Raw genomic sequence first — 18,486 nt, 5'->3', positions numbered from 1 at the left:
AAAATCCAAATAAGTATCCTGCTATGTGACATTATCTTGATGTCTGTGATCACTGCTTCAGTTAGGGTGGACCTACCAACATGAATATGACCCTGCTGTTTGGTCTGTAACTGCCTCAGCCCCGAGTCCTGACTGTGGCTGATGGGATGTTTGCAGGAGGAGTGTAAGAAGGGCAAGCACGGCCTCCTGGTTCTGAAGGTGAACAGCTTGGGTGCTCCCTTGGCTGGAACCCTTCTCTGTAGTGGTTGCACGGGGAAAGCTTTTCACAGCTTGAATTGGTGGTAGGAGAACTTGCAGAAAAAGTGGGGAAAAAACACCCTGAACCAGTAGTCCAGGACTAGATTCACAGGAGCCATCTGGACAGAGGCCAGTCTGTAATAGCTGGACTGCTGAGTGCAATACGTAGCCTCTTGCTTCAGCCAGTGTCTTTCCCAGGAGACTGGGAGTGGATGATGGGAAGCCACGCTTTTCTAAGGGTTTTCAGGGAGACTTGAGAAACTGTGGGCTAGTAAGCATCCAGCACGTGAGTAGATGCTAAAGGACAGAGGTGGTGGAGCACGTGGATGGATACGATGTTGGTGTATGGGCCCTTTTGTAAAAAGACTTGCCTTTCAGGTGTTTTGGAAATCTTGCGGCGTAAGAACTGTGAGACCCAGTTGATATACTGCTTAGACTTCCAAAGGGCCTTGGGCAAGGGTTCTCGGAGGAGCTTCTTGAAAAGCGAGGCTGTGTGGAACAAAGGGGAAAGTCCTCACGTGGATAAATCATTGTTTAGATAGAAAGCAGGAATACGTAGTCAGTTGTCACAGTGAAAGCTCACCAGTGGGGATCAGAGATCTTCACTCAGGTACCTGTTCAGTATAATCCTAAATAGAAATATTCCTTTTTGGGGAAGATTGCTATAGAACTGAAGAACTCCAGCTCAGGGAGTGTCTGCTGAGGGACCACCTTTCACACGCACTCACACATACTTACTCTCTGCAGAGCTTTAGCTGCCTAAATTTTTAGGGAACGTTTGTGACACTGTGCTGAAGACTTGCCTTTCAGGAATGCAAGTTGAACTGTTGAGGCTCAATCTTATTTTTTCTTTTTGATTTGAGAGTGTTAAGAATCTGACATCTCTTCTTGGCAAACTGTTGGTTAGGAGCCCTTGAAACATTCCAGAGATCAGCACAGGTATTTAAAAGTATTTAAAGTATATATATTCTATAAGTAGAATCATAGAATCATAGAATGGTTAGGGTTGGAAGGGACCTTAAAGATCATCTAGTTCCAACCCCCCTGCCATGGGCAGGGACACCTTCCACTAGACCAGGTTGCTCAAAGCCTCATCCAGCCTGGCCTTGAACACTTAGAGGGATGGGGCATCCACAGCTTCTCTGGGCAACCTGTTCCAGTGCCTCACCACCCTCTCCGGGAAGAATTTCTTCCTGATATCTAATCTAAACCTCCCTGATTTCAATTTGTACCTGTTACCCCTTGTCCTATCACTACAGGCTCTTGTAAAAAGTCCTCTCCCAGTACCCTTGTAGGCCCCCTTCAGATACTGGAAAGCTGCAATGAGGTCTCCTCGGAGCCTTCTCTTCTCCAGGCTGAACAAGCCCAGTTCTCGCAGCCTTTCGTCATAGGAGAGGTGCTCCAGCCCCCTGATCATCTTCGTGGCCTCCTCTGGACTCGCTCCAAGTGGTCAATATCCTTCTGCTGTTGAGGGCTCCACAGCTGGATGCAGCACTCCAGGTGGGGTCTCACCAGAGCAGAGTAGGCATATTCCTTCATCCAGTTTCTTTTTGTGAAGATCTGGATGATATTAGACTTCTTCCCTTTCCTTAGAAAGAGGAGTGTTGATGCTGAATCGGGGGGAAATCATCAAGCGTGGTTCAGAGAGTACATACCCATCAGACTCTGGCAGAAGCTGTCGTGTGATGCGCTCTGGCAGCTGGAGAGAAGTGATTGAGCTTACTGTGGCAACAGCCTGAGCCAGCTGCAAGTCCTGATGAGCTCAGGTTTTATTTTTTTTTATATTCAGGTCATTCACAGTAGTGCAGTAACACTTGTTTTATTCTCTCCTTGGGCTCATGGCCCCAGTGCTTTGGCTCTTCAGGCATGTTTATGTATAAGCTCTGCCAGACAGACCACCTACACTCCCACCCTAAGAAGCTGGCAGTGGTTGTTCACAGCGCAGTAGAAAGCGAGGAGGGAATAGCTGGGAACAGAAAACATGTATTGTTCCAGACCCTGGGAAAACAGAGCTCACTCATCAGCACTCTGCAGTTCAGCTCTAATCCGTGAATGTGCGGTGCCCAAGTCGCATAGCTGCTTTGGCTGCCAGGCCTGTATGATGACCCCCTTGCGCTGCAGGTGTTCGTCTCCGCTCCCAGAAGTGACAACCTGGAAACTGGAAGGGTGGAACGGTGAACCCCCGGTTTCCCTTGGTGAGCTCCCCTCCTCGGTGGTTGCTGTTGCCTCTTGGCAGTCCTGTCACCTGAATTTTGCCTGTGCAAGGATCCAGACAATTCATAGAGAGGCTCTGAGCATTTGGAGAAGGGCAACAGCATCGTAACGTCTGCTGGAGGGCTCATGGAGATGGGAGAGTGGGTGCTGCTGGGCCTCTTCTCCAACCTCTGTGTGTGGAGATGTGCCTGAACAGGACGTATTTAAACTTCACCGGGGGAACGGGTACCCGTTCACATACAGAGCCCCGCTGGCATCGGATGTTGCTAGCCCCTGACTGCGCTGCAGTCTGCCTGGATGTTGGGGTGGGCTTGCATTGGAGGCAGCGCTTGGGGGTTCGGGTTCTCATGGTGCGGCTGTTCCTCCTGGGAAGTGCTGGCTGCTCACTCGCTCCCCTGCTCTTCAGGAGCTGTGTGCTGGCATGGGGAAGCTCATTGCAATTCAGGGGAAGTAGCTGAAACGTCTCTTCTGGAAAAGTAGGTCAGGGAAATCTGCCTGTCAGGAATGTCTGGAGGGAGAAAAGGGAATTTGGTGAAGGCAGTAAGAGCCCAACACAATCCACCTCCATCTCTTTTTGTTGCAGAGGTTTGTGGTATGGAAGTAAATCATAAAAATACCTGTTCCTGCTAGAGTGACACCTGGTGACCTGAGGAGCAAGTCCCAAGTGGGACCTTTGTGTCCAACTTCTGTGTGATCTTGGGCATCTCGCTTTCCCTTTCTATGTCCTGCCTTCTCATATGAAACAAAGAGCAGTGCTGGGCTGGAGGGGGGAGGGGGAAGTGTTGAGGAGGTATGACTGAATGACCAGCAGCTTTGCTAAGTTGTGCAGTGGGATGGGAGGATGCAGTGAATCATCCCAGCTCTAGTGCTCCATTATAGTAGCAAAAAGGAAGACATGAGTACAAACAACCAACCGTGTTTTGGCTAGTTGCTTTTTATCTGGAGGGGAAGAGCCAGGGGGGTGGGTTGTGTGTGAAAGGATTGGTGTTGCCTGTCTCCCACTACAGCAGTGGAAGGGAAATTTGGTCAGCCACAGAAATGCTGGGTCCAGTTCAGACCAGGCTCAAAAGGAGCTGAGCGTTAATGTCCAGCTTCTGGCAACCTGGCTGGCTTGAGTAGCTCTTGTTTTCACCCCTCGTTCTCCCAACAGGGGTGTTTTGAGCCTGCTCCAAATGAGCCGGTTTCCTCTTACCTGAGAGGTCTTCAAATATGTGCAATCTGCCACTGCACCCTGGTCTGCCTTCCGTCAGCAATGGCACAGCCCAGGCCAGCCTGCAGCGGGAGGGGTTCACGGTAAGTTGGCCTTCCTCCCCGTATCCATCTTGTTTTCATGGCATGTGCCATGTGCTGGAGATGGAGCTGCGCCTGGTAAGGGCTCTCTGGGCATACATCGCTCACGGTCTGGTAGAGGCAGGCGAAGAGCGGAGCTCGGCCACGGGCACGCTTGCATTTGCATGGGCTTTGTTTTTGTGTTTGTGCATTGCTGCCCAGAGCAGCAGCTCGGGGATGCACTTCCTGGGCCTTGCCACAGCAGGAAGTGACGAGTGGATATGCACCAGGAGGGGCTTATCCTGTCCCACTGGCTGGGGGCGGTTTTTTTAGAGTGGCATGGTATCTCTTGTGTGTCTCAGGCTTTGTTACCTCGGAGATGGGCTTTTTAACAGCCTTCTGGACTGGCCAGGCTTGGAGAGCAGCAGTGTGTCCTGCTATAAGCTCGTGCTGTACCCAGGGCTCCTTTTGACCACGGTTCAGTAGAACAAAAATTCTTTCCTTTGAAGAACAACTGTACTTAGACAAGAGTGTGCACGAGACTGGATGGAGGAGAAGCCTTGTGAACAAACCAGCAGCCTCTCCTGTTGTGGTAGGGAGACCTGAACTGGCACTGCTGAAGGCAAGCAGCATTTAGATGGGTCTAACCTATCTCTTCCTCTTTGCAAACGTGCATAGCTGGTAGCCAAGTGGGTGCTGAGTTTTCTAGTTGCCCCAAATGTGAAAGAAATTTAATCAATGTTGCTGCTTCCAGTAGGTGCTGGTTTGCTTCCAAAATGGGAGAAGCCAGTTTGGTTTATGTTAATGAGGCAGGCCTGGTTTTAATGAAAATCGATGGCTTTATGCCATTCTTTGTCTATAGAATTGATTTTGGGTGACGTGAGCAAGAGTTTCTCATGCTGCAAATTCTCAGCCCAGTAACTAGTCTTTGAATACGGGAATCATATGTGCCAAGAAGACAACCTCAGTCTCCTGCTCTGCCGACGCTTTGGGACTGAAGTCCAAACCTAGATCAGAAGCATCAAATGTGGGTATCTTAAAATGCCAACGCAGCTGGAGGCCTAAATTTCAAGATGGAAGTGCCTCACCAGTTCATTTCATAAAGGCATGTCCCAGGGAGAGAGGTTTGCTTCAGAAAACTCGCTCGGACTTATCCTAAAAATACTGGGCCAACGAAGAGAATCTTGTTTAGGAACAAGATCAATGCATCCTCATGTTAATTACTTTTGGCAACATGCACACATCTCTGACTTCTGCCAGTGCAAATGCAATGGGTCTCAAGCCTCTTTGACAGGATTCAAGGTCTGAATGCTGCTGATAGGAGCCCTCAGAGGCTTGGATCGCATCTGAATCCCGTCTCCACGTTGGTGGTCAGAAATGTGCGAGGCTGTCAGACAGCATGAACTTCCTTTCTTCAAAATGGGTCAGAGCTGCAGTACCAAATGCTAATACTAATGGTGCTGCTACTGCTAGCAGACTCCCCAGGGCTCTGCTGCAGCCTTGCTTGTGCTTTCTTACGTTCTGGAGCATCTCTGCTGTATGGATAAAGCTTTATGTACCTTCTCACAGAAGCAGGTTGAAGTCAGTAATGCATCTCTGGAAAGTCCTCCACCGCTTACCTGCAGCAAGGGCTCAGGATGATCACCAAGGGAAAGTGTAACCAATCACACATGAACTCCCTGCAGTCTTTCCTCCTGGAGCCCTATAAAAATTATAGGGTTATTCAGCATATTTGTTTCTATCTTGCTTTTCTTAAAAGTGAGAGAGTGACTCACTTTGTGTTTACTAGATTGAAAGTTCACAAATAATCTGCTTTTGTATGGGAATGACAGTTCAGTTGAAATCTCCAAAGTCAGCCTCTTAAAATTAGCTCTACTAAAACTACTCTAGATGTATTGGATTATAAGAACATTCATTGAAACATGTTTTCTATAGAAAGACCCGTTAATTGGATGGAAGGTTCTTATTCCTGAATAGTCAGAAACCGATGGATTCTGTTCAATGCCCCCCAAGAGTCTGGAGCTAGCAGAACTTATCATATACACTCTCCCCTTTTTCTTGGAGGTTCAGAGGAAAATCAGCTTTCTGCTTTCTCAAGCTTCCAGTTGGGTTTCTCAACTCTGCAACTTGCCAACGAACCCAAGTGTTTAATTTCTGTTTGCTCACGATGCTCTCTGTACACCCAGGCCAGGAGATGGCTGTCAGGGCTGGGACTAGCACTCAGCTAACTCCAGTTCCAGATGCCCGTCTGCTGAGTTCCCTGTGCTCACTTGGAGTTCTTTAAGGCTATGAAGCATTTTTACAGCCATTTTTTGTTTGGTTTTTTTTTTTTTAAGTTCACAGACAGTGGTTTCAGTTAGCTGTATGGTAGGATCACTGTTCAAATGTCAATGTACTGTTTAGGTGTATTTCTCCTAAAAGATTTGAATAAAACATCTAAATTTGTGTCCTCTCTGAGTGCTGGCTTGGCTTTTATCTGCCCATCTGCTTTGGACGAAGGACGTTACAGAGGAGATTCCATGGAAGAGCTTCTTGCAAACATTCTTGCTGCACTAAAGCTCAAGTGTAACGAAATCTGAAGGGAGACTCAGGATTGCTGGGGGATGGAGGTTCTCGACCCAGCTGAAACCCCACCTTTGTGTGGTCCCCAGAAGGCACACGCACCTGAGGAGTGCTGTGCATCCATGACTGGCGAATCTGGCCCGGGCTCTGAGCAGGGCGGTGTACTTTAGCATGGTCCAATTGTAAAATCCTGGCCTGGAGAAGAGTGCCCTGTGAACTGCAGGTCCTGGGAAGGTGATTTTCAAGGGCCGGTGGCCAGGACTTGCTATTGGACTTCCGTCCATTCTTGGCTTCCCCAGAAGGGCCAGGTTTTGCCTACAGTCGTCCTACTCGTGCAAGATGCTCTTGCCTCTTCTTCTGAGGTGAACCTCCTTCCTTCCTTTGATTGTGCTGTTTGTTTGTTCCCATCCTGTCCTTGCTGTCACCCTTCATCTCCTCTGATGACACAGACCGTGGATGGATGCTGCCTAGAAGCCCCTTTGACACTGAACGGGAGTTGGATCACTTGGAATATGCGGGATAATTGTTTGCAGATGAAACAAAACAAATTTCAGAAGAAAATCACAAAAAATGTGTGCTGAACAAGGCTGATTTCCTGCATGCAGAGTACTCCCTTTTTCTGGGGTGTGAGCAGATCAGGCTGTGCCTTGTAGGAGTGAGTGCCATGGCTGAGGCATGCCTTGGCCCTGTGCTGCATGTGCTTTGTCTGTTGAAGTGTGGAGCTTGGCACGGTTGTGTATCTTTTTGGTGAAGGCAGGAGTAACTTCTGTGGGCCCGATTTTAACGGACCTATACGTGCTTCTCCAATTACATGCTAATTTTAAGCAGGGATTATTATTGTAAAGCTGTATTTAAATTTGCTGGTGCAGTTTTAAAACCTAAACTAGCGCAGGCTTGACGTAAACCATCAGGGAGAAGCCAGTTGTAGGTAGTGTGTAACGTGTGTAGCTGAACCTACTGTGGCGGTGTGATTTAGCAGGTCGATTTGGATTGGATACCAGGACGAAGTTCTTCACGGAGAGGGTGGTGAAGCACTGGAACAGTGCTCCCCTGATGTTGTTGTCCCTTGACTTTTGTCCTTCTCTTAAAAACTGTAACCGGCTGGGATTGCGCAGTCGGTTGCGGGTCCTATTGCGTGCCCTCGCTAACCACTTCCTCCATCTTAGAGTCACATTCAGAGGTGCCTCCTCATGGCTGTTCTCAAAACCTTTCACTACTGTTCTGGGCTTGAACTAGCCTTTATTTCTTTTATAGGCTTCTTTTACAGTTTGATCAGTGAACCAAAAAAGCCACGTTTTTGTCTCTTCTGCTTCAGTTGGCCGGTGCAGAGCTGCCTGCGAGCCAGTCCTGAGGTATGTGTGCTGGCATACGTTTTTCTAACAGGCCACGCGGAAGAGCTGGGGCGACTCACTTCAAAAACGTTTAACGACCTCCTGCATAAAATTCGGAGTAGTTAGGAAGGAGACAGGGACACCATGTCTGAATATACCGGCCCAACTTGGCCAACACACGCCCAGATAACCGACGTAGAGGCGCACCTCTGTTGCACCGGGTGGCTTGGCTTGGGTGCACCTGTGGTGCAGGACACCTTTCACTCCAGCCACAGATTCCCATGGGTTTGTGGGAGGGATTGTATGATAAACCACCTGTCCATCCATTTCCCAAGTTCTCCATTAGGCACTCTGGTGCTCCAGTGAGCACTGTAAAAATGCGCTTTAAAGAGAATAAGGGGTTGGTAGGGTGTTGAACTTTCCGTGTGTGTTACAAATTGAGGTTGTCTCAGCCAGGGTGTTGTTGGACGGCTGTGTGCGCCCGGTGTGGCAGTAATACAGGATGTGGTGAGGAGGCACGCTGAGTTATTCACGGACACTTTTGCGAGATGACATATCTGTCATGACAGCTCCCAGCTCTGCTTGCAGCTTGCTGAGATGCTGGATGGGCAAAGCGATCCTTGGAAAGAATGTCCTGTTTCCCTGGGATAGCGGCTGGAAGTGAGCAGCTCCAGGTGCATGGAGTGTCATCTGCTTAGCCTGTGTGCTGCTTCCTGGAGCCCTGGGGCCCTGTCAGCCTGTGAGGAGCTATCTGATGCTGCTGCGCCTGCAGCACCTTTGAGAGCAAGGGGGTGCCTGCTGGGCAGCCTGACGGCCTGCTGGGAAATCCTGGGGTGCAGTGGCCGTGAATGACTGCTGGCGGCAGCTGCTTGCTTGCTTCGCCTGGAGAGGTAGGCCCTCAAGGGGAAACTGCCTTTGCTCCGGCCTGCTGAAGCTCAAGCTGCTCCCTGGACACAGCTCTTCTGCAGGGCAGCCAGTCCATGCTCCCAGAGAGCCTGGCGTTACAGGAGTGGACCTGAGCACAGGGCACTCTTCTGCTGCTGGGGTTTTCTGGTAAATGCCATGGTATCCCTCAGCTGGGCATCTCATGTGAGCCGTAGCTGCTCTGCACCAGCCAGCTGAAGCAGAAGAGACAAAAATGCGGGTGTTTTTGGTTCACTGATCAAACTGTAAAAGAAGCCTATAAAAGAAATAAAGGCTAGTTCAAGCCCAGAATAATAGTGAAAAGTTTTGAAAACAGTCACTAGGAGACACCTCACTTCCACTTCAGCCGCGTGGGTTGTGTGGCATCTCTGCCTCAGAAAAGCACGCGAGGTTGGGTAGGAACAGCCCAGCATCAGACATCTCTGCCGGGAGGGGCTGCTTCTGAAGCTGGCTGAGGAGGAGAAGCAGTGCACACCGGAGTGTTTGCAGGCATCACTCTGCTAAAAGGAAAGCTGTTCGGTAGCACCAGGTAAGCTGCAGCTCCTTGCCATGTCACGTACGAGGTAGCTCTGATATGTCTGTGCCGTTGGCAGGTTGGAGCAGACAACAGGGTCCTTCTAAGAAGACCTCAGGGTTTCCATTTGTATTGTGTGGCAGGGTTTTGGTAAGGGGGGGGAGTCTCTACAAGTACGGCTCCTGTGAGAAGCTGCTAGAAGCTTCCTTGGCTCCCAGTCAGACCCACCTCCAGCCAAGGCTGAGCCAATCAGCAACAGCGGTAGCACCTCTGGGATAAGGTGTTTAAGAAGGGAAAAAACTTCTGTGGAATCTACACCAGAGAGGGGAGTGGGATGTGAGAGAGACGACACGGCAGACCCCCATGTCAGTGAGGAAAGGCGGGGAGGAGGTGCCTGGAGCAGAGGTTCCCCAGCAGCCCGTGGTGAGAGGGCAGGCTGCGCTCTGCAGCCATGGAGGGTCACGGGGAAGCAGAGACCCACCTGCAGCCCGGGGAGGACCCCATGCCAGACTAGGCGGCTGCACCCAAAGAAGCCTGTGATTCCATGGGAAGCCCACGCTGGAGCAGTCTGCTCCTGAAGGATGGCACATCGCGGGAGGGACCCACGCCGGAGCAGTTAGTGAAGAAAACTGCAGCCTGTGGCAAGGACTCGCATCAGAGTGGTTCATGGAGGACTGTCTCCCGTGGGAGGGACCCCGCGCTGGAGCCGGGGCAGTGTGAGGAGTCCTCCCCCGGGGGAGGAAGGAGCGGCAGAAACAACGTGTGGTGAACTGACCACAACCCGCGTTCCCTGTCCCCCTGTGCCGCTGAGGGGGAGGAGGTAGAGGAATTGGTGGCAAAACTGAGCCTGGGAAGAAGGGAGGGGTGGGGGAAAGGGGTTTTTAAGATCTGGGTTTATCTCTCATTATCCTACTCTCGTTTGATTGGAAACTAATTAAATGGATTTTTTCCCCCAAGTCAAGTCTGTTTGGCACGTGAGTGTAATGGGTGAGTGATCCCTCCCTGTCCTTGTCTCGATCCGTGAGCCTTTCCTTCTATTTTCTCCTACCCATCGCACTGGAGGGAGGCATGGGTGAGCTGGGTCTGAACCACAACACCATTCCACCCTCTGGTCTTGCTTTTGACTCAATGCAGAGTGATTGTTCTCCCATGATTTTAACCACTGTCCTTTCATAGCTCCCCCACTTTTCAGACAAGGGGACTCGTGTCGTGTGTGGCCAGCACTCTGGCCTCACTGGTCTGGATCAGTGGGTTAAGAGACCTTTGTGTCAGAGAGGTTAAAAACCTGTTGGGGAAACTCCATGCAGAAAGTTTAAGCTCACTTTTCGTCAGTTTGGATCCCTTTTGCTTCCGCCTGGGACGTAGTCCATAAAGCCCCAGAGGCCTGGGGTGGTGGGTGAGAAGCAGTGTTTTCAGCAGTGCTGCAGCATGAAGGTACAGGTGGGGTACTTAATTATGAACTGGTTAAAAGGAAAACAAAGCAAGATCAGAGGGGAAGGCTGTGAACAGAGGCTTAATACATCTGGGAAGACAGCACAGCGACTTTGTTAAAATAGCAGTGTTCTGGCCTGCGCGGATCCTGGGAGTGATAATACTAGGCCAGGATGCTTTGGCAGGGCATTTCTCTGTTGCTGATGTTCTCTAGCACAGAGCAGCATGAGCGGAGTGTGAAACGGCATTGTGAGGTGCCAGGTTTGTATCTGACTTGAATCAGATGAAATGTCAGCAAAAAAGAATTTTGTTGGGAGACATGGAGTTCCCAACATCCTTTCCTCTTAGCTTTTGAACCTGTTGGGCAGCTTTGTTTAGTATTTATGGAAGAGTAGAAAGAGAGAGGCTTAAAACCCACCTCACTGGGTGCGAGGAGTGTGCGGGGAAGCCTCGGGAGCAGGAAAATCTGTCAGTTCGGATTTCGAAGCTGCAGTCCCATTGGAGCACAGAGCTGGGCATCCTCTGCCCTGCACTGGCACCTGTTCCTTGCGCGTTGCCTTAGCGTGGTTAAGGTGCCGATTTGGGCAGGCTGCGGGCGTGTGGAGCAGAGCTGTACCGTGTGAGGGAGGGACCTCATGCCGCTTTACAGGCAGGTATGAAGCTGTGATAACACAGTAGCAGCCTGGATGGCAGCTGTGCTGGGTCCAGAGCTGTGTCAGTACCATCAAGGGTGGAGCAGCTCTTCCCTGGAGTGGCTTGGCTCAGAAATAAAGTGTTTAATAGCACAGAGGAAAGCTGTGCTTGATAATTGAACTCTGTCTGGAGAGAGGAGACATGCTAGGAAGGAGGGGCAGGAACAGCCCTGCCAGTGCTGACAGGCTGTAGTGTTCCCTTTCCTGTTGTCCGGGTTCTGCACTGGCTGCACACACAGGCAGCGCTCATCCTGCCTGGGAGTTTGTGGTGCTGGGTAGGCCCGGCACCACCATAGCAGCTGCTCTTTACTCCCCCCATGTGAATGACCCCTGAGATCAGGGTAGGAAGGATGCATGTCTTGAGTGTGATGTGCTCTCCAGGCTGGCAAAGCACGTGTGAGCTCTCAGGCCACAGCAAGGATGGGTCAGGAGGTGACATTTCTCAGGAGAAAGCAGTCCCCAGGTGAAGAGGTAGCGTTCAGGGTATATATAGACTTTAGCTGTCTGTCTGCTGTGTACAGTGTCCCACACTGCGCTACCCTGGAAATGAGCACAGCAGTAAGCACTGTGTCCTAGACACAAGTCCGCAGCGCAAACAGCTAGTAGGCCAGGGCGGTCCACTTCTTTTCGAGGCTGCCTGTATTGCTGCGTCCAAAACTGGAGCTTCTGTAGCTGTGGAGCCTGCGAAGGACAGTTGTGCTCAGAGAAATCTGCCTGGGGATAGGAAGGGAGCATTTCATCATACAGGCTTATCTTTGACTTGCCCCATCCTATTGCATTTGCATGGGTCTGACAAAGCAGCATCTGTCTTGTTTAGAAGCAGCTCGCACGGAGAGATGCTGGCATATACTTGCCCGTCTGATGAGGCCTGTGCAAACCTCAGAGGATGGCTCAGCAGCTTCAGGAAGGAAAGCACACACGCTCTGGAGCAGTCAGCTGCAGGCCTGGACAGTGGGAATCCCAGGCAGCTTCGCTGGGTTGAGCGTCACTGCTGTCTGTGCCTAGTAGGAATGCTGGAGAACAGGGAGTACTCCCTGACTTGGTGTTTGGCACTGCCCAAGCATTTGTGTGAGAGAGCTCTTTTTCCATTGCAGCCAGGCCTGCTCTGTCCTGGTTTGGGGTACCATGACCTCTGCAACAGCACGAAAGAAGCTGTGCGTCCTCATGCCTCTGCTTCATTGCCCTGCTGCTGGGAACAGCCCACCCTTTCCCATTCTGCCATGGGCAGCAAACCAGCAGAGGGATCTTGATGTTAGCTCTTGTGCTGGACAGCCATTCTTTCACTAGAAATGCAGTGTTACCAGTAGTCCGGGTCTTCCCTCTGTGCTGCCTGCTTGTTAACACCTTGACAGCACAAAAGCAGCTGAAAGCCTGTAGTAGATGTAGCTTTTGGAACAAAAAGTACTATGTACCCTGAGCTCAGCACTGCTGCTGGTCTGTCTGCCTCTCCCCCTGTGTTTGGGGCTGGTGTACACTCAGTAATGCGTCTTGGCTGATCTCTTAACAAGGATGTTTCAGGAGCACAACCTGTTAAAACCCTGCTAAGGAAACATAGTGGCTGGCCCAAGAATAGTTTTCACTACTGTCTGGCTACAGCTATCATATACCAATTCTGAAAGCCCTGGGGAAGAGAATGATTTTGCATAACATGTTAGGTACTCAGAAAGATTTTTATATTCTCCTAGATAAATCCAACAGGTCTCTTCGGTAAAGCTGGGTGAATCTTACATCTTCCGGACAAAATCAATAGATCCACTGACTGTCTGTGCTTGATCCCCCCTCACACCTGGCTGCCTTCACACAGGTAGCAAGCAGCTCTGATAAGTACTGCTGGTGGTCACTAGTAGCTACTGCTGCTGTCTGAGACATACACATGGTCTGTTGATGTTCTTGTCCCTTCTCTGAGCCTCGTTATCTTGTAGGGGCATTTGACCCAGCCTGCTATGTCTTATCCTAACTGTTCTCTTTTTGGGGTGTGACCTGCTCTTTGCCGTGCGTCTGAACTGTTCTGAGATCATCTGCCCAGAGAGTAAAGAGTTAGGCACTCTTCCGAAGGCTGATCGGAGCGGGATGTGCCTGATAAATGTACATACATGGTGGTGTTTCGTGCAATTAAGAATGTACTGGCCGGTCCAGACAACAACAGCGAGGGCTGCTGGGGAGGGCTTTCTCTCCTGTGAGGATCAGAAAAATGAAAAAATGAGGTGCTCCAATTAAATACGGTGGTGCTGAGGTCCCATTTGATGTGCTGCAGTAGCAGTCCTTCACTGGCCTCTTAGAAAAGAGACTGCGGTCTGTCTTGAATGGCCATCCCAGGGGGCGTACGTCCTAGCCAGGACCCAAGGCTGTGAGGAGGACTCTGGGCAGCTGCACGCAGCCAGCCATGAAGTCAAGGAAAGGTGGATGTAGCTACTTGCAGAACACTGTTTTCTTCCCTTTGCCTCCCATTTGTCCTGGCTGAGGATGCCATCATGCTCTTGATAGCGTATATTCTGCTGACACTGGCATTCTTTGCTGTTCCCAGCATGTCCTCCTCCCCAGTAGTGCAGCCAGCTTGCTGCTGTGGGGAGAAGGAACCCCTTCTCAGCACGGGCTTTACATTCCTTTGCGGTTACAACCTCAGAGACAAAAGGAAGAAGAGTGTCAGCTGATCCTCTAGAATGTCTGAGCTTTGGGTTTGATCTGTCTAAAGGGGACCAGGAACAGTCATATGGGAAAAAAGGCTGGATTCTTAAAACAGGCAGAACCATAAGCTGTGAAGTGCTTTACGGGAAATGAAGGGACATAGCAACCTGAGGAGTTTTGTCTGCCTGACCCTCCTGCTTTGGGATTTCCTTTGGCAAGGTGAACTGGGAATTGGGGTGAGTCAAACCTACTGCAGTTTGCGGTAACAGAAGTGTGCTCTGGATCCAGCAGCACGGCAGACACGTGCTATTGGTAGCTGCCACGCTGCCATCAGCCAGGATGCTGGGGAGCCAAAATGCCTCCCTCATGGCAAGGAGAGCACTGCTGCTCAGCACCAGGGCTGTTGTGCTGCGCACCGCCTTGCAGAGCTCCGCAGGGGACCTGCTACACAGCAGGCGTTTGGTGGCCCTGCCCTAGCTTTTCCTCTGGGGACCCCAGGAGGGTGCTGTCATGGCCTTTGGCCTGTGACCTACTGTGTTACATGGCTTCAGTGCAGCTTGCTTCACCTGCCCTTCCCAGACTGCAGTGTTGCAGTTGCTGCAGGACAGAGAAGCAAGATGGCTAGCAAGCCTTGTGCGTACGCTTTCCCTTGGGGAGGCTCTCGAAGCAAGCTGATGTCAGCCTTCATCCCAGTTCATCCTAAAGCACGTAATCGGCCCGCCTACCTGCCCTGATGCCGAGCTGCAGAGCCTGCTGCTGTCCCAGTTCATCGCTCCTGTTTGCTGGCAACAGGGACTCGGTTTCTGAAAGTGGAGTAGGTCTTTCCTTCCTTCTGCGTGCATCAGTGGCTCTCATGCATACGCATTGTTTACGGCTCAGGGAGTATCTTGACTTCAGAGAGTCGTGGCTGAGAGTGCATTCCGGGCGGTATCTCACTGCTCGCACCCCGTTCGTGTGCTTTTCCCTTGGCACCGGCTTTGGCCACTATCAGAGGTGAGCTGTTGGGCTGCCAGCCCTCTGATCAGAGGAAATAAAGCTGCTCGAACAGACTGCTCTGTAAGACTCGGCAGTCTGCAGGCAGGGCATCCCCATCGCAGGGGTCCTGGCTGGCTGCCTTCTGCCCTCTGCTGGGAAGCTGTGCGGGAAACAGGCACTGCACAGCCGTTGAGCAGCACAGGAGTGTTCCCCACCTTGTGAGCTCCACTGAACATCTGGCATCTCTCCAGAGCCCTGTCTCAGGGGTGGATTTCACCTCAAAAGGCAAACCCGAGCTGTCAAAGTCAGGAAAAATATTGAGGAGCTGATAAACTGCTGCTACTGCAGGCTTAGCCCGTGACTGTGCGTCTAATAAGGGTGGTGGTGTTGGCAAGGATGTGTGGAGGACCAGTGCTGGGAAGGGTGGATGTGCCCAAACATCTGTAGGTGGCATGGGAGCTATAGGCAAATCCCAGGAAGCCTGACTACTGCCACTTGAAGAAATCAGTGCAAACGTTCAGGAAAATAGTCCTGCCCAGAGAATGAGCTGCCGCTCGCCAGCAGTCAGTAGGCCAAGCACCAAACAGCCCAGGGTGCCCGCATCATAAATGGATCATGGCTGCCCAAAAGGAGTGTGAGACCCACTCAAGCTGCTTCTCTGCAAGATGCCTTTGCCAGTTTGTGGGTAAGTTTTGGATAGTTGTGCAGCTTCACTTTTGCAGTGTGCTTCTAAAGCTGCTGCTCCCGCACTGTGTACAGTGTACCCCCCAATCTTTTTGCTGAGGCTGTAGGTGGGTCAGAATTGTTTGCCTCTCCTTACTAGTTGCTCTCAGGCTCTAAATTGCTCTCCCATACTCTGCACAGATGTATTTTCATCCCATTCTCCTTCCCTCTCTACCAGCCTTAGGAAATGTATCTCTCTGGTTTGTATTCCCCTGGCATCATAGAATCACAGAACGGTTTGGGTTGGAAGGGACCTTAAAGATCATCTAGTTCCAACCCCCCTGCCATGGGCAGGGACACCTTCCACTAGACCAGGTTGCTCAAAGCCTCATCCAGCCTGGCCTTGAACACTTCCAGGATCAGGGGCTTTAGAGGTGTGCGGCATTCACGGGAACACTGGCCTTGAAATGCAGCAGTGAAACGGGCCACTGTGTGTGTCCCCGTGAGCAGCAGTCACCTGTTGGGACAGGAGGTTGGATGGATTTGCAAACAGCAGCTGGCGCCAGTGCTTTGCTGCTGGCACTGAAATTTCACAAAGTGCATGTGTTGCAGGAGCTTTGCTTTTCAAGATGAGCTCCCAGGCCAGGTTGGTGACAGCAGATTTCACGGCAAAACCTCCAAAGCGCGTGCTCCTTTGCGTCACCGTCGTCTCAGCAGGCGGTGGTGGCCGGGATGGGTGCGTGGAGGGATGTACACGTAATCCTGTCTCTTACCTCCCCGGCCAGCAGCGGTGCTGGGCTGCGTGCTCCTGCTTGGCACCAGGTTGAATGAGGAGCGGAGTGAGTGCAAAGTAGGAGCTGCTTTATTTTGTCGCGTGTTTAAAAAGCCACGATCAGGAAAGGGGGTTTTTGGATTGCTGACTATCCCAGTTAGTGATGGAAAGAAGGTAATAGCAGGAAGTTGTGAGCACCAGTAAATGACCAATAGCAGAGTGTAGGAGTTTGAGGGGTCCAGGAGGCTGTCAGACTGTCATGTTGAAACTCATTTTTCTTGTTACTGTCAGTGTTACACAGTCATGTTCACCACAACTCGGTACAGAGGAAGTCCTTGCAATAGTTCTAGAGCTCAAGAACAGCTGCTGCTTCCCCTATTTAATCGTAAGAGCAAGTAGATCCAGATTCATAACTTACCTCCCAAAAAGTTCAGTGACTTGGGGGGATCACACAGTGATCAGCTCTGGGCAAGACCATGGGGTAGTTGCCGTGGGATGTTGCTGAAGTGTTGGGTGAGGCATACCGTTCTGATCCCTGTGGATCGATCCTGTCCTGTAGAGATCCGCAGGGATTAGTGCGAGACCCACAGCTGCCCAGTACTGGCACTCATCGCCCAGCAGTGACACAAATCTGGGTGACGCAGGGATTGGTTAAGTAACAGATCAAAAGAGGGTCATCGGGGACAGCCGAGCTGCTAGGGAGCACCCTTTTAAAAACTGTTTACTCTTTGACTGCAAATGAGTATGTTTAGACTCCAGAACATTCGTGCTAATCCTTGTGGGAAAGGTGAGAGTATTTTAGAAAGGTCTGTTTTGAGTAGTTGGAGTTGCAGGGTCCAAGCTGAGACAGTGAGATCTTTGAGTGTTGCAGCAGGGGAAGAGCAGAGGGTGGAAGGGGGTAACCACCTCCCTGCAGGTGGGATGGGAAGGACTGTGGGCAGAGTACAGCATCTCCCACTGTGTAAAAGAGATCTTGGAAGCTGGAGAGGGGTAGAAAGAGAGGGAAGAATCTCTGAAGTGCCTTATCAGAGATAAAAGAGCTGCCCAAGCGGGCAGAGCTGAGCAGTATGCACGTGCTTTTCCCCAGGGAAAAGGACCAGGTACTGACAGGACTCCTCAGAGAGAAACCTGGAGAGCTAGGGAGTAGACTGGTTTGGGTAGGGAGTCTTTTTATAGCAAGAACAACTGCCAGGTAGAACTTTAATCTTTCAATATCCTCAAATGAAGGCTGGATATATCCTTACGGAAGTTTTAATCTTTGGAGGGTAACCTTTCCATGCAGGCAACTATCATGGCTAGATCAGTGCTTGTATGGAAAATTTAGGTTAGGTGTTCTGTGCTTGGCCTACACATGGAAGCCTCGTTCCTCTCTGGCTTGTCTAGGGATGAGGAACAGTCCAGGTCAGCACTGGTTAGTGGTGGTGTTAGCTAAGCTTAGCCTCTTTGCAACATCTGGTGGAGCTGGTGTATCCCATCTTTCTGGCTGGCACTCAGGCCTGCCTCCCCCCCCTCCCTAGAGTCCTTGTCTGTTGGTCACGCTCCCCACAGCTCACTCCTAACCTGGCCTAAGCATTTCTGGGGAGCAGGAAGCCTGCCCTAGATGGCACGATTTTGCCCTTCCTACAGGCAGAGCCTCAGAGGGGAAGGGTGGATAGAGGTGGGCTCACTGATTGTGGTGCTGGGGTGCACAGGGTATGAGGGCTTAGGGAGATACGGCCCTGGGCTGTGGCTGAAGGAATCCAGGCCATCTGGCAGAGGTGGGCAGAGCTTGCCTGCCCTCCCAGCTTCCTGACTTCTGCTCTCCACCATTCCCTGCTATCCAATGTCAAAGGACAGAGCAGCAGGGTTGCAGTCACAGTCCAGCAAACCTTCTGCACGAGCTAAAATCATTTTAGCAGGGAAGTGGTAGGAGGTGAATCCATAAACCTGTCCTGCAGTATGGCTCTCTGTCCTTCCCTTTCCAGTATCGTTCCACCTCTGCGCTGTTCTACACCTTTGCTGTACGTTAGCGTAGCAAGAGTAGGGTTTTTTCACTCTAAAAAAAAAATAAAATGAAAGCAGGGAGGAATAGATTTGGCCCTCAGAGAGCACAGTGTGTCAGACAGAAAGGTATTTGATAGTGGCCCATCGGTTCTCCAGGAAGCATGGCGTAAATCTCGGGCAGAGCACGCTGACATCCACAAAAGTCCTGGGTACCGCTGACTGCAGCGATGCAGGCACTGAGCGTGGAGCAGAGGCTGGCTTGCAGAACTTGGGTGCCGGTGTTGCTTGGTTTAA

The sequence above is a fragment of the Eurypyga helias genome, unplaced genomic scaffold, assembly GCF_000690775.1.
Source record: "Eurypyga helias isolate BGI_N326 unplaced genomic scaffold, ASM69077v1 scaffold5120, whole genome shotgun sequence".
NCBI lineage: Eukaryota > Metazoa > Chordata > Aves > Eurypygiformes > Eurypygidae > Eurypyga > Eurypyga helias.
Note: the sequence above shows the minus strand (reverse complement) of the source record.